This window comes from Periplaneta americana, chromosome 3 (genome assembly GCF_040183065.1).
Source record: "Periplaneta americana isolate PAMFEO1 chromosome 3, P.americana_PAMFEO1_priV1, whole genome shotgun sequence".
Lineage (NCBI taxonomy): Eukaryota > Metazoa > Arthropoda > Insecta > Blattodea > Blattidae > Periplaneta > Periplaneta americana.
In genome coordinates, this window is record NC_091119.1 from 122,755,576 (window position 1) to 122,771,502 (window position 15,927).

Sequence of the window (15,927 nt, forward strand, 5' to 3'; positions counted from 1 at the left end):
GCATTTTCTTTCCATTTTTTTCGGTTAAAACTGCTAGAATTTTAAGACGATTAGCATTCCACGTGACGTTCCATGTGACTAGTAACTAGAAAACGCGATGCGTTCTTGCTTCTGTATTCAATTGTTCATTTGTTTTGGTGCTATTAGCGCATTATCCCTATTAACCATTCATACTAAGTGAATAGCGGCTTTTAGTGTTTGGCAGTGTCTCCTTATAAGGTGCTTCGGAAAAATGACATACTGCACATAACCCGTGTTGAGTATTAGTATTTAAAACATGCAGCAAAGGGTTTCCTCTGGACGAAAACAATAGAAGTCGTGGTACAACTAGCAGTACATGTGGAAGAATAAGTAGCAGATCGTTTTAGTTTCTGTGCCGTGAACAGGCTTACGAAAATCGAAATGAATTATTGAATGCTATAAAAACACGAGTGAAGCTACACTCAACGAAACATTAAGAGGCGTGTTCGACCATTATTTACTTCGCAACTCTGACATGTGGCAGTGGTTTTAGTACGAGTCTGACTCATTTAAATCTGTTTTGAAGGGTGCAGAGTGGGGGTGGTTCAACCCTCGCTCGCGGTTGTGAATGGGGTGTTGTCACGTGCTGGCGCAACAGGTAGTCGGTCGATGCAGGCGGCCGCCGCGCTGCGCGCTCTGACTGGCGCTCGGGTCAGCGAGTTTGTTCACCTGCTCCCGCTAATATCGCGGGTGATGACATGCAGGGGCAGTGTCCCCTAGCATTACCATTTGTAAACTAACGGAATGCCCGCCTGTTTCTGATTAATGAATGCGATATCGATTTGACCCATTGTCGAACTCACAAAACAATTCTTTTTATATTTAAATTTATCGACGTTTCTGTTCTGCTTTTACCTCGTGAGGTATTTTTAAGTTCATGTTTCCAATGAACGTTTAATATAATGTGAGGTTTATTTAAAATGTTTAAAGGTTCGTTATTTTTTTGTTTTGTATGGCTTGATAACCTCGCATACATTGGTGTTATTCTTTTTCTGAGTTAAGTTTTATTTATCGTTTTCGTTTTTATAAACATCTCTTCTTATAATATTTTGAGCTTAACTGAAACACTTCACAAATATTAGTATTTTTTTTATTTTTTTTTCTATTTTATTCGTTAATCAGCTGCATTGAAAATTATAAATTTAGTCGTGCTGGTAATTCGTAAATATATTCGATGTTATTTTATTGTATTTTATTTATTTATTGTTTTGCTGTCAGAAACGCTTTTAGTTTTACGTGGATATGCCTGCAATGTATTGTGATTGATTTCTTTGTGGTCGTAAACGCATTTTGTTCTTCCTGAATCTATCTGTAGTTAACAATATACCTAGCATTCGTGCTGTTATTGATATAAGAACAAAACGGATTAAGTAAGCGAAGTTATTGAACTTAAGATATGAGGGAGTTTTGATGTAAACATTCATGCGAGTGTTTTGTTTACATAGTTCGAAATCTTTAAATCAAGATTGTGGCTAGAATGATTCTTACCCGTCGTCATTGTCGAAATGAAATCTGGTGACACTGAGGTATACAGGTATAATAGGAAATTGATCAAGCAGTGTTGACACTACGACAGTGAAACCACGACTTCCTTTTACATCGTGAACGCTCGAGTTAGAAGGTTTTCTAACTCCCTTGATGTTTATTTTTAAAATCAATTCGGTGTTGTTCCCCCTTCCCCTCCGAAGGGCATTGAACTCAATACAGTATCTCTTAATACAGTACTTTGAAAGAATGACTGTAGGCTATATTTCTTGTACGTGAATTAAAATATTATTTTCTGTTTAAATATTATTTTTCTTGCGTAAATTATTACTTAGCATTCAGATCTCGAAATCTTAAATCTTGGAGGTCCTAATTTCGACTCCGTGTGCTTATGTTCAAGTATTTTTCATGTTCTTCAGATGTTTCTTGAAATTCTTTAAAATAGTAGGCCTATTTGACATTTTATCGAGTTCTTCACCAAATCTTGTCCATAATTTTGGTTACACTTTGCTCCTTTATTTACGAAACTATTATTTATTTAATGAATATCAGATTAATTTTCCTCTACATATACCCTTCCCTTAGTATAACATGTATGTGCGTACATTCAAATCAAATCACAATTATGCAAGACAGCGTCTCTATGTAGGAAGTATTGTTAAACAGAGAAAATAGGACTAGGACTTTACTTTCGTAAAGATTGACTGAGTGATGACGTACATGATGACACAAATTGTGAAAGAACGTTATCAATAAGAAAACAGTCTTAGTTCGTATCAAAATCCTATCACAACTCGGCCTTGTCCATCTCAACGGGTACAGTTACGCGAAGAAGATGAATCACAAATTATTATCAACATCCCAGACATCTGTTTTCATTCCTAGAAATAAGTTGTTATCGTAGGACGGAAGTGTGGATATTTGAAGTAGTTTTAAATAGACGTACAAGAAGGTGAATTGATGTGATGTGATGTAGAGAATTGTAATCCAGACAGCTGGCTGAAATATTTGAGCTGTTCAAATCTGACAGCTCTTAGGACTACGCGCGCCTTGCTTCTTTTAAAAGGATAACCAGCATTACAAAGATGTCATGTTCGTAGTTAATAGCACCAATAATTTTTAATTAAGTTCTATCTAACAAAGGGAAAAGTAATGATGAATTTAAATTATTCGAATGGTTATTTTAATTTTACCTGTAATTAAACTTTGAATTCTCTCTTTAAACTGAAATTCAAACATAGAAATCAGAGCGAGAGAATGTCAAAACTGATATCACAAATTGAATAGGGAAATGGATTTCGTAGTTTCCCTATGTTTTGTAACTATGTATGCCTGTGTCTGCAGCTTATGATCACGCCATATTCATTATGATTCAGTAGTTGGTACATTTGATAACCCATACAACCTTATATTTTCATTATTAGTGTGTGAAAAACCTCGAGGACGAACGTACTAGGTGAGAAGCCTGAGCAAAGTGCGATGACCGGCAGAGTATTACTCTATGCCTCCATGTTAATTTAGAATCGGTGCAGTCATTAAAACCAGGTAGTCAGTTTTGAAGGCTTTAGCCCTGTCATCTTGCAATTTATTTAGTTCCACTTATTTTGCTATAACTTAAAATTTTCTACGGAAGAAAACAAATTTGAATGATTTTCATTTGTGGTTATTGGAAGAAATATGTGCAGGTCAGTCCGTCAATCATTTTAATATATTGCTGCAATCATTAATCGAACAAACAAGCAAATAGAGGTGAAGCCTGAATTAATTATAGGTAATGGTAGTCAGAATAATTATTATCTCATGCCTCCATGTTAATTTTATAGAATCGGTGCACTAACTAGAACCAGGTACCCAATTGCTGAAGTCGTTAGCACTATGAACTAGCAGTTTATTTATTTCCTCTGTTAAATAATTACTTTTATCCATGACTGGTATCTAAACTGGTCTCTATTTCACCGTCCTTAGCAACCTAAACAATGGCTTTATTCACTGCAGTGAATTAAAAGTTTTTAACTCACAATAGTGAATTCATTTTTAAATCACTGTCTCCATGACAACCAACACATTAGCAACAATAAAATCCATACATTCATTCATTTATAATTTCACAAAGAACACATTAGGCCTGCCTACAAAGAAAAGGCCTATAATTTACAATTAACGTAGATACCATCATGGGTAAAATATTGTATTGCACACGGGAGTAAACAGATTTTATTCGTTTGTGAAAATTATCACCATCGGCCACTCTCGTACTATAAATTACTATTTATTATAAGAGAGAACAACATTTTTTTTAATTCTTGGCTATATTATGTCAAAAATGTGTAGAGAAATCCGCATTCTAAATGTATAACACTAGTCTTTAAAATTCACAATACATTTGATTTTACATTGTGAATATACGCAAGAGCCTGGAGTGGTTAGGCCGCTCGGCTGCCCTCAAGATTGATGGCGAAGCCAATTCCCGAAAAAGGGCGATTCCATTAAAGAACATGGACGTCACTAGTTTGGAAAAATGAACTAAGAAAACTAGGTGGAAAATGACTAACTTCTAAGCATATTAAATAGAGAATGGAGCAAGACGGACCGAGTAAAAAACCACGAGGCACGAAGTTCATCACACACTTCTATTTCCATAGTGACGTTAGAGTAAACTTTTCATGTCAAAACGTTACAAATTTTTCTCTCTTGTACCGCGAACATTTCACTTCAAAAGTTTTTATTTCATCCAGTATGACAGTAATTGATTGTAAACATGATTTTTAATGTGCAAGAATAATAAACGTTATAGGCTCAATATCCTAATAATAGTCGTATTCATGTGGAAACTATTAGATTACGTCTAATTTCGGCTTCTCCCCTTCAAAATTCTCTAGAGTTTCTTCAAATGGAACGTTGAAAACGGAGTGAGACAAGTGGCCAACAGGCTTGGAGATCACATAGACATTTCCTCTCGGCCTCAAATTCCATTGCAAGGACGCGCGATCCATCCATCCATCCATAACAGTCATTCTCAATGGTCTTGGTAGTTATCGTGCTAACCATTGTATCCGAGATGCTTGGGTTCAAACTCGACTGAAGGCGTTAAAGTACTTATTATGGTTTTCTCCGGGAGGGAAGTAACGTTGAGAAGCACTTGTGATAGATTTACAGTACACAAAAGAACTCGGTCCCTAATAGAAGGCTCCGGGCAAAATTTATCTGTTATTTCTCGCCCACTTTGAACTTCGACGCTGTATAAGCTCTGTAATGTAAGCGTCCTTAAATAAAACGTTACTGCTGCTAATATTCCTCTTCACACATATTGAATGTTTACACAGGGTGAACCGTAAGTAATGTCATTATGTCAGGGTGTTATTCTTGTCGCAGAATATTCTTTTTTTTAAATTTCATTATGTACTTTTTTAACATTAATTTACATTTTCTTTTTTGTTCATTTCAATTGATTAGGATGCCGATATTTTAAATCCAAGATTTGGACGGCTATAATTTCGATCATGTATGTTCAAACAAAAAAGTTCAATACAATTTTGCTTGTTTTTGCTTCCTTTTCGAAATAAAAATTGTTTATATGAAATGTTTCATGGTGTGTTTATGGAAAGCCATTGATTTAATTCCCAATATGTTCAGTCAATTTAAGACAGCAGTGTATTATGATAATAAATTATTGAAAGAACTTTAGTTTCGTCCCTTAAATGTGCAGAAATTTGATCCAAATAAATATAACTTTTCGTTCTGCAAAGGAATTTTACGATGTTAAATTTGTTGGGATCAAATTTCTGCACATTTGAAGGACAAACTAAAATTCTTTCAATCATCTATTATCATAATTAGAGGGCGGACTGTGTGCGTTGTCCCTCAAGGTTGGTATGCATGGACTGTGTTGCTGCTGCTCGCGTCGCGTCTAACCTGTTTCGTTTTCAGACCGTACACAGATCAGCCCTCTGATCATAACATACTGGTCTCTTAAATTCACTGAGCATATTGGGAATTCAATCAATGGCTTTCCCAAAATACTGTATGAAATGTTTCATATTAAACAATTTTTATCTCGGAAAGGAAGCAAAAATGAGCTAAATTATATTAAACTTTTTTTTCTGAAATATCTCAAAGAATAACTCCTTGGAATTAATGACATTACTTAGGTTCATTCTGTACATACATAAATGAAACTATATTCATGATCATATGCCAAAAATACAAAATCTTATTTTTGAAACTTTACAAGAGATGAAAAGACTGTCACAAAATACATTTATATGTATGATAGGCCTAAGCAATTTAAAGAATACTAATTGAAGTATGTTTGTTACTAAGTGATTTTCATTTATAACCTATTTAGAAATTAATTTTAAATATGAGACATTGGCCTTTCTGCTATGCAAATTGTCATCTTACTTATTTTTTACATTTTTTTTTACCAAATGCACATTGAGGCCTATTTCATAATCTCAGAAAAGTTTATCTTTGCCTTTTACTAGATAAAGAGTTGTTTAACTGTATAATTATGTATTTTTCATTACCTCCAACAATAAAAACTTCACATTTATTTTTCAAAGTATAAAGCTTAATTTAGACTGTAATTATTTATCATTTTGCTGCTAAATCTTTATTGCATATTTCACCTGACAAACGGTAATATATTTCCACTTAGACGGTTAAAATCATACCATGAAGGTAAACAATGTTCTCTTGTTACAGAAATGCAAAACAACTGATACAGCAGTTTAGGTAACGGAAAAGGACAAAATTCCTAATTTCCGGCTTAACGGAATGAGTATGATTGTAAATATAGACATTGGTCCCTTTAGCTGGAATTTAATACAAGATTGACCTCAAAGTGCAGACCTATTTTGCAGTTTTTGACTTGATGTCTGAACAGGAAGCGTTCGTCCTTTCGCCACCTACAGAATGTCTAATTTCATTACCATAACACAATTTCGCAAAAAAAAAAAAAAAAAAGAAAAAGCGATATTGGCCCTTTTGGTAGATAGCCTATATGCGTAAAATAGGTTAAGTAAATAAATGAAAATAATTTAAATAAGTAAAATTATAAAAAAAAATTGCTATACGAGTAAAAATAATACTATTTCACATAAATATAGGCCTAGATTATGGTACGTAAAGATTTAATAAAAATAAAATATGAAAATAGAACAAACAGAAATGAAAAATAATAAAGTTGTGAATAAAAAATAAAACATAAATTAAAGCATTTGAAACAAATTAGAAATAAATTTCTGCAATAATATAAAGAAATGAAAAGAGTACCTCTAAGTAATAACTAATTTCTTTTCTTTGCTTTTTATTATTATGATTTATGACTTAAGACATTCTCTTGAGGTATTCGAGACAATATCTGCTATTTGGTTGCCTATTCGTACTTCTCGGTGCAAGACGTGCGGGCGCCCGCGTCTCTTGTACTTATAAAGCAAGGGCTATTGGTAAATGTGGTCATTGGAAAAAGAAAATAGCTCGTTGCTGTAGTGATAAAACATATTATAATTTGTTTCCACTGTCACATGTTATTTCATGTAGAAATTAATTCATTTGTTTTACGATAAGAGAATATAAACGAGCTATGGCATAATTTTAAACTTGATAATTTATTTAAACTTCCAGCCTTATTTTAATTTCAATTCTGAGCACACTTTTGAGGAGCGATGAATGCTTATTTGTGCAGAAGTACTTGGAAATTTTATCGGTAAATTTCTATTGATTCTGGTCAAGAGACCATTCGTAGTCAATTAATATTGTTGTTGTTACTGTAGTTTTTGTTGTTGTCACTGATCTCCTGACTTCAGGCCATTAGCATACGTAATACAATGAAGCAAAGTTGGATTAAAAATATCAGGAGAAACCAAATTATTCTGTAGCCGCATTGTCCTGGTATCTGAATTTATTGACTGCAAACATAATATAATATGTGTGAATATATTTAATTTAGTCGGAACGTGTGAATAAATGTTAGAATTGAAGCAGTAACCAAAATAAATAAATGCCCCACATTTACCTATTGAGAAGTTGTGGAAATATGTACTAATAAAATTAAACGAATTTATAGTGAAATAAACACCGCCAGGACTAGTTGTAGGTTAAGGAGTAGGCCTTACATTGGGGAATTGTAGACTGCGATTCCTTGGACCAGTTAAATTTGAATTGCATTGAATTTCGGAAGGGGAGCACTGCGACCTTTTAAGATCTATTGTATAATCCTCAAGCTAGGCCGCTAGGCGCATTCCCGAACCCACACCGGCTGACTACACTAAGGCCCGATTGTATAAACCATTTAATCTTAGATCAGAGGTTAAATTGATCCTTGTTTCAGCTGAACTTGGAATTTTGTGTTGTATAAAGTCTAATCTGAGATTAATTTGTCTTAAACTAAAGTCAACTTTGACTGAAGAAATTTCTCCGATTAAGTTAGATGATCCAAGTTCAGTTATTTCTTTTCTGTTTCAAATATACGAGTGACAGATTGTGCAAATAAAATATCCATTATTATTAATATTAATAGATATGATAGGTACATTTATATATATTTCTTTCAATATCTTGCCTTAATACACAATCTTATATTTTATAAGGCTCTGTCGTGTTCAGCAGTATCAAATAACATAACCTATAATTATATTATGTTTATAACAACCATTAATTATTAATGGATATGATAGGTACATTCATAAATTTTCAATTAACTGTATTACTAAACGAAAATTGTCGTTTTATAAAGCTTTATTATGTTTAGCAGTATCAAACACCATAACATGATAACAACTCGGAGAACAGTCAACCTTCTTATTGTCCGCCATTATTTACATTGCACAAAAAACCAGTGTCTCCAACAGAGTGTACGGAAAGTCGCCAAAAAGTAGTTGTAAAGTCGCTAGATTTCTCATTATCAACAAAGAAAGATTAAATTTTGTCACTATGGGGTGCTAAAAAGGTCACTAAATCCATATTTAAGTAATATAAAAGATAAAAGAAATTGTTGTTGAAAAAGAGTTAAAGTCACTAGATTGGTAACACTGAACAAACCTGTCCGCGCATCACGTATTTCACCTGTTTATGCGATGTTGCCAAATCCTTTTCACGTGAACTTAGATTGCATTTGAACTAAGGTAATTTGATCGCAGAAAAGTTTTATACAATAGAAGAAGTGTCTGAACTCGGTTCACTTTTCGATCTTCGATCAAAGTTGATCTTTAGTCAGGGAGTTTTATACAATTGGGCCTAAGATCGCTGCGTAGCAGGCAACACCGCTCGCCCCAGCCCCTCCATGCGTCGCCAGCTGGCGTTCAGGGAATGCTATGGAATGATAACGGAATGGAGAGATGTTGACGAAATGATGTAGATGCCTAATATGGGGAAACGGGAGAACCCCGAGAAAAACCCCAACTACGATCTTGTCCGTCACAAGTGTCACTATGGAGTTTTCAATAAAAAAATAACAGCCATGTCCGGGACTCGAACCCGGAACGCCTGCGTGACAGATTGGAGGTCAGTCACAGCAGGAGACCGGAACAAGTTGTACTAACTGATGTTCTTCCGGGAAAAACCCAATCGAGTTCGAAATAATTTGTTACTGCCCTTTGAAGTACTACCACAGTCTAGTATATACAGTCACGAAGCTTGAGCTGTTGAGAACTAGGAACAATAGACTGTGCAGGTACTATTTCGAATTGTCTGTGATGAGGCGATAGTAGCGACCTTAGTAGTTAGCAACTATTTATGGATGCATATTCCCTACGTATTGACCTTCGTGACTGTAGCCCTATATACAAGACTGTGATACTACTTAATCTTTAAGGATTTTTAGTTACTCTGTCATTTCTGAGGCGCTGCATAACTCTGCAGTTGAAACAGTCTTATCTCAAAGAATAGTATTGCTGTATATCTATTGAGTTTATTTCGTATACCTCTGTTGGAGTTTACCCCACGCCGATAGTAGGAGTTATTTCGAGGACACAACACTGATAAACAGTGAGACCCCCAGGGTGCGACATGAGCACGGTGTCTGACCTCCACTAAGACAACACAGGACCTGTCCTGGGCCCAGCCCTGAAAAGCCAAGCCTACACAGCACACACGTCACATTGGACAGTATACAAACATTCTCGCCTTAGACAAGATTCGAATTTAGGGCCATAGGTTCCTCGCATCGTTGAAACTACGTCTTGGCTATTGCGTATATCATGGCTGGTATAAAAAAAGTCTCGCAAATCTATTTGGTTCTTGTGAGGAAAGGGAAAGTTATATAGCGAGCCTTTATGGTGCAGAGTTGAGTCAGCAAAGGGATTGGATTAAGCTTCGCTTTCCTCCAATATCAGACTGAACTAGAAATTAAAACTGAGCTCATGTGTTGAGGGGTTAGGTACAGCTTATAGCAGTAAAATTTTGGAAATATTCAACATTTTTTTCCTCCATTACTGTATCTTGTACAATAATGAAAATTAATATGTGTAAACACTGTCCTTCTGCTATATGAAAAAAAAAAAATATATATATATATATATATATATATATATATTTACGATTTAAAAACAAATATTTACTTCTTCTTTTTTTTTTTTTTTTTTTCAAAATTCAGTTTAATGTGCAGTGATGAAGTTTCTCCCACATAACTAAAAAACTATCCCATATTCTGTGATGAAATTGTTTGTATGTACTTATTTATGCATGTCTTATCTACAATATGATGCAATATCACTTCTCTACCTTTGATAGATTGACTGGTAAAAAATAAAATCATTTTAAAAACGGTCAAATATCAATATTTTCTTGTAACACAAAATATAAAAATATCATTTATTAAGGAATGTAGTTGAAGGATCATGATATTGTAAACATGACATACACTAAAACCAGACGTAAGTGCAAGTTTGAAACAATAAATTATTGAGATTTGCGATAAATTAATTAGTTTAGGAAATTGTATATTTATTATGTATAACACTTTTGTATATAGATCTTTTTGTTAAATTATTAAGTTTTGTACTTTTGTGAACTAATATCAATAAATCTATCACTATATTGTAAACATGAGTTTCAGCAACAAAATAAAAGAGAGAGAACATGAAAAAGTTAACAAGTTTATGAGTTATGAGGGAAACGCTTCATCACTGTACATTGAACTACCACCATTATGAATTTTGAAAAAAATATATATAATTTTTCTTAATCGTAAAAATATTTTCCCATATAGAAGGACAGTGTTTTACACATACCAATTTTCATTATTGTACATGATGCAGTAATGGAGGAAAAAAATGTTGGATATTTCCAAAAAAATTACTGCTGTAAGCTGTACCTAAATCCTTAAGTTAAGGTATTCCAAGTCAGTTTTCAGTTATGCTTTCCTAGAAAACTTAAAACTGAACTGAAAAGTCCATATTTGTGTTGATGGCTGAACAGTGGTTGACAAGACTGCATGAAAGTGAAGAAATTGAGTTTGAATTCCATACTTTGGCGCTTTTTTTTTGTGGACGAATTAACAGATAATACAGGTCTACAGCTGTTATAGCCTACTAGCCAATTGATCGTGCTACCATATTACACTTGTTCAAAAATCAACTCTTTCTATGAAAGAGAGTCAACAGAATTATTGAAATCAAGTTAATTTTGAAAATGTGAATCTTATTTAGCTGATCGTTCTAATTTCTCGTCGAACTCCTTCCAATAGCGTTGTTACTTCTCCGTATTTCTATATTCTTTGTCTTGAACGTCATATAAAAATTCGTTTTGGCGTACAAATTCGATTAATCTTTCTTATTCAATACATGAAAATTTTCGTTTTCCACTCATATTGTTGAAAAAACACAAAACTTCTATGAAAACTAATATGTCTAATAACCTTACTACACGGGAACAATCGCACCGAAATTGAGAACTGAACTGTAAAAAACGACTGCCACTGTAATTTTTCTCGCCTAGATTTCTGGTGGAAAACTTAAAATTCTAGTGACAAACTGAAAAAAAAAATATAGATTTAGGTGTCAGTTACGTTCAGGTTCCCTTAGTTCAGTTAAGTTCTAGTCTAGAGGAAAGCACTCTCGTAAGAAGTAATGGGCTCATTCATTGTCACGTGACCCTCAACCTAAAAATGTTCAGGTCAGGTTTAAGTTCTACATTCAGATTGGAGGAAAGCGGGGCTTCAGACAAAGGAGGAGCAACGACACTAAAGAAAAGTATACTCGGTTGCTTAGAAGAATTGCACCTATAGACGAGGTGTCGCCGATACTTTTTAAACTAAAATATAGCAGGCCTACTAAAAGGGGATCAACAAGAGAGAACATTCTCAATGTATGCAATTTTATGAAGAAATAGGCACTTCAGAGGATGATTTACAACGATCAGTCTATAGTTTAAAATTAATAGCTGATAAATATCGCATGGAAATATCCACAGAAAAAAAAAATAATGGCATTCTGCGGCAAAGAACCAGTACGAAGCAAAATTTTTATAAATGGTAACATTTTAGAAAGGATTAATGAATTCAGTTATCTTGGTTTCAAGCTTTCCTTTCTACCTCATCTAGATATCTCACAAAAACTTTTTAAATTGAATAAATCTGGAAGCATTATCAACAGTATGATGAAACCTTCTTTAGTCCAGAAACATACCCGCACTCGTCTGTACAAGACCTTAGCAAGACCTGTCCTTTGTTGCGGTAGCGAAGCCTGGACCTTACGAAAAAGCGATAAAAATAGAATTACTGCCAGTGAAGTGAAGTTTATGCGCCGAACAGCAGGATAAACTAAATGGGATCATAAAAGAAATGAAGACATCCTACAGGAACTGGGAATGGAACCTGTACTGCAGTATATTCATCAATATCAAGACAACTGGCTTCACCATGTCAAGCGTATGCCTAGAACAAGGATTCCTCAAGCGATCTTGAACTACAGACCAACAGGGAAAAGATCATTGGGTCGCCCTATGAACTTTTGTAGACCGGAACAGTCCTTCTAGGACTATCACCTGATGATGATTATGATGATGATGATGATGATATAGGCAGAGAAGTAAAAAATAATGTACAGAGAGTAGCAGAGGCAAAAAAGGTGTCTCTAACAAAGGTGAATACTATTTTACCTGAACAAAAGATAACATCAACTAGGGAAGAAACGTCGATGGCAAAAGACACTACTAATATTGACGACTTTGACTTTTCTGATTCAGAGAGAATCTCCTAGGGCAGCGTTTCTCAAACTTTTTTGAAGTGGGGACCACTTTTTAAAGTCAAAACAGTTCTGCGGACCACCTTACTCTTGTACCCTTCGAAAGCAAATTTATCATTTCGTAGCATATTTTAATACCAGTATACTTATATTTTAAAACTGAATTAAGATTCGGTACTTTGGTCCTCTGTTATGAATTCGGGTGGTCCCTGGCTGGGTTACAGGCGCGGCGCCAGATGTGCAGGGAAAAGATGTCGAGAAACACCACGTATATAGTGCTTTAAATCCCTCTTTTGTTGCTGAGAGTAGAGTGGGAAATCGATAGACGGGTAGGGTAATAAATTTCATAAAATGTCTGTACTGCCATGTGTCATTTCCAAACTCTGATATTTTAAGCTACAGTGTGATACGCAATTCGTTCGAATTTTATTTTTTTTTCTGTCTTTTTTGAAGGACCACAAGGGCAGACCTCGAGGACCACAAGTGGTCCGCGGACCATAGTTTGAGAAACGCTGTCCTAGGACAACCAACATCTCTATGACCTTCTGATTTATAATGTAGAATCTCTTTACTTATTCTATTAAGATCCATTCCCAATATGTGAGCACACCAGCTGTTTTTATTTAAAATATATATTTTTTTAATTTAAGTTAAACATATTTAGTCTATTTCTGATTATTGTTCACTTGATCAAGCAAAGTGAAACCAACAACCCCCCTTAAAAACTTGATTTCATTTGTTTCAATTTTCCTTCTGTCAGATCTGTTTAGTGCCCAATTGTCTGAACCATACGTTAGCGTTGAGCCAGCCATCACTTTATAAAATTTGAGTTGTATGTCGATTCGGTTTTGTTTCTCATAGTTCTGTGCATTGTACCACACATATGTTGAAATTTTTACAGTTTATTTGTAAGATCATTTTTCCCGTCATATGACTCATCACATCCAAGATAATTAAAATGAGAAACTTGTTCCATCATTATTTATACGATAATTATTTTTGATCTGATCGGTTGCTTATCTTCAAAGATCGTTATTTTAGCTTTACTGCTTGATATGAACAAATTATAAGTAGGCCTAGTTGGAATTTTATATAACTCTTTGAAGTCTCTGTTCGCAGAAATAAAATCTGGTAATCAGCGAATAGAATAGCATCCAATGTTGTGGCCCATAATTTAAAATGTTTATTGAAATTTTCTTTCCATTCGCTTATTATTATATTATTATTATTATTATTATTATTATATTATTATTATTACTACTACTGCTGCTGCTGCTGCTGCTGCTGCTGCTGCTGCTGCATCCGAACATTTGTCTCTACGTACGTTCATAGAGGAATTACTGATAGGTAGGTAGCCACGGACTCGAAAACCTGACCCTGGGAATGTGGTCGTACATTAATTTTGCACAAGGTCACGTTTCTTGGTCTGTGGATTCCCATCAGTATGGACATGTTGTGATACCATAATTTACATACTTCATTTCACAGTTATCTGTTTTCGGACTGAAGATAAAACCAGTCAGGAATATGCTGATTGCAGAATGCGTAGGCCTATTCAACCTTTTGATAGTTACTCTCAAAACTTCATAGCCTAACAAAATGGATTGCTGATATAGTTTTTACAACTTTTGCATCAGTTGTTTGTAACCCGAAGGCCGACCCTGTCAACTTTCATTTCTTTCAGTAAAAAAAAGTACAGTGTTTGAAGTCTATAATCAAGAACAACCTGTTTACTATCTACCGGTATGTTTGAGTAAAATAATTAGTTAATTTTCAGTATTAAAAATTACACGTTACTATAGAAACAACGAACGAAAAGCAATGATATTGAAAATGAAACTTAAGAAGTGTACTATATTGTAACACATTTTTAATATCTCAGGCTATATTTAGTGGTTCAGATACGGATTCACAGATGAAATCATTAGCGGATCATTACGAGCTGCTGCTAGTGGAGCCCGTACTGCCAGTGTTGGTTTGTGAAAGTAGTCGAAGAAGCAGAACGACCCGCGAATACACCTACGTAGCAACGGATTAGCGTAGAAAGTGTTTTCTTTCTTTCACGACGATGTCTGAATTGGCAGACACGGTGCCATTGCGCTACCATGATGCACAGTTCCATGCGTCACAGTGTTCTCACTCCATAGCCTTCAAAATTTGGTACACTGATCAGTTTCGATTGTTATTTTATCCGTACTCAGTTTAACAGTTCATTTGTTCGCTTTTCTCCACGATAGCATATCGGCAGGCTATCTTTCAAGAATATATCGTACTTGCTGTGACTGCGGTTTAAATTCGTGGTTTTGCGTGGCAATATCTGATATGTGATGTACGAGTAAAAGCTGAAATACTAAAAACTCTGAAGTTCGATTCTATACATATATTGTGATATTCTAGTGGACAAAAGCGACTATAGAGCAATGTTTCTCTTAGTACGTACTTAGAAATTCATTGCTATTTTTTATTTCGCTGTTGCGAAGTCCCTGGATTGGCGTAGTTTAGGCGACATGCGCGTTTGTCTGCACTCGAGAGTGGATTCGATTCCCGCTTGGGCTGATACCAGGTTGGGTTTTTTTTTCGGAGGTTTTCCCCAAACATAAGTCGAATGTCAAGTAATCTATGACGAATCTTCTACCTAATCTCGCCGTATATCACTCCCTTGTCACCAATTCCATCGACGCTAAATAACCTAGTAGTTGATAAAGTGTCGTTAAATAACCAAGTAAAAATTTCGATGTCGGGCCATTATTTTCAAAGTCTTTGTGGCCTCTGTAATTATTGAAAGGTAACGATATAAGGGAGGTAGGATATGATGCTAGGAACTGAATTAATCTTGCTGAGGATAGAGATCGATGGCGGGTTTATGTGAGGGCGGCAATGAAACTCCGGGTTATGTTAGCCATAAGTATAAGTATAACGCAAAGATTTACAGTCATCAAACAATGAATAAGAATAGGACAAACGTAAGGCCTAGTGAGTGAAGATGGTGAAAAGGAATGAAGATTAAAATAAATTTGAAAGACAAAGGAAGAAAATTGGATAATACAGGAAATAAAGAGAAAATATGTCAGGTTATGGAGAAAATTGTCTCTATACAGAGTGTTTCGTAATTCCTATTACAAACTTTTCAAGTATAGTTCCCCGGCACACCCCCATAAAGCTGCGAATCTTTGTTCGCAAGACTATTTTTCTTTGTAGTATGGAAGTGTGGGTGTATTTTACTTAATTATTTTATAAA

At 34.8% G+C, this 15,927-nt stretch overlaps 1 protein-coding gene across 3 annotated transcripts in view; it reads left to right on the forward strand.

The window, feature by feature from the left end:
* Window positions 1–15,927, forward strand: part of Eip74EF (Ecdysone-induced protein E74) — a 1,140,187-nt gene that overhangs the window by 342,110 nt on the left and 782,150 nt on the right. The gene's annotated exons all lie outside the window — the stretch shown is intronic.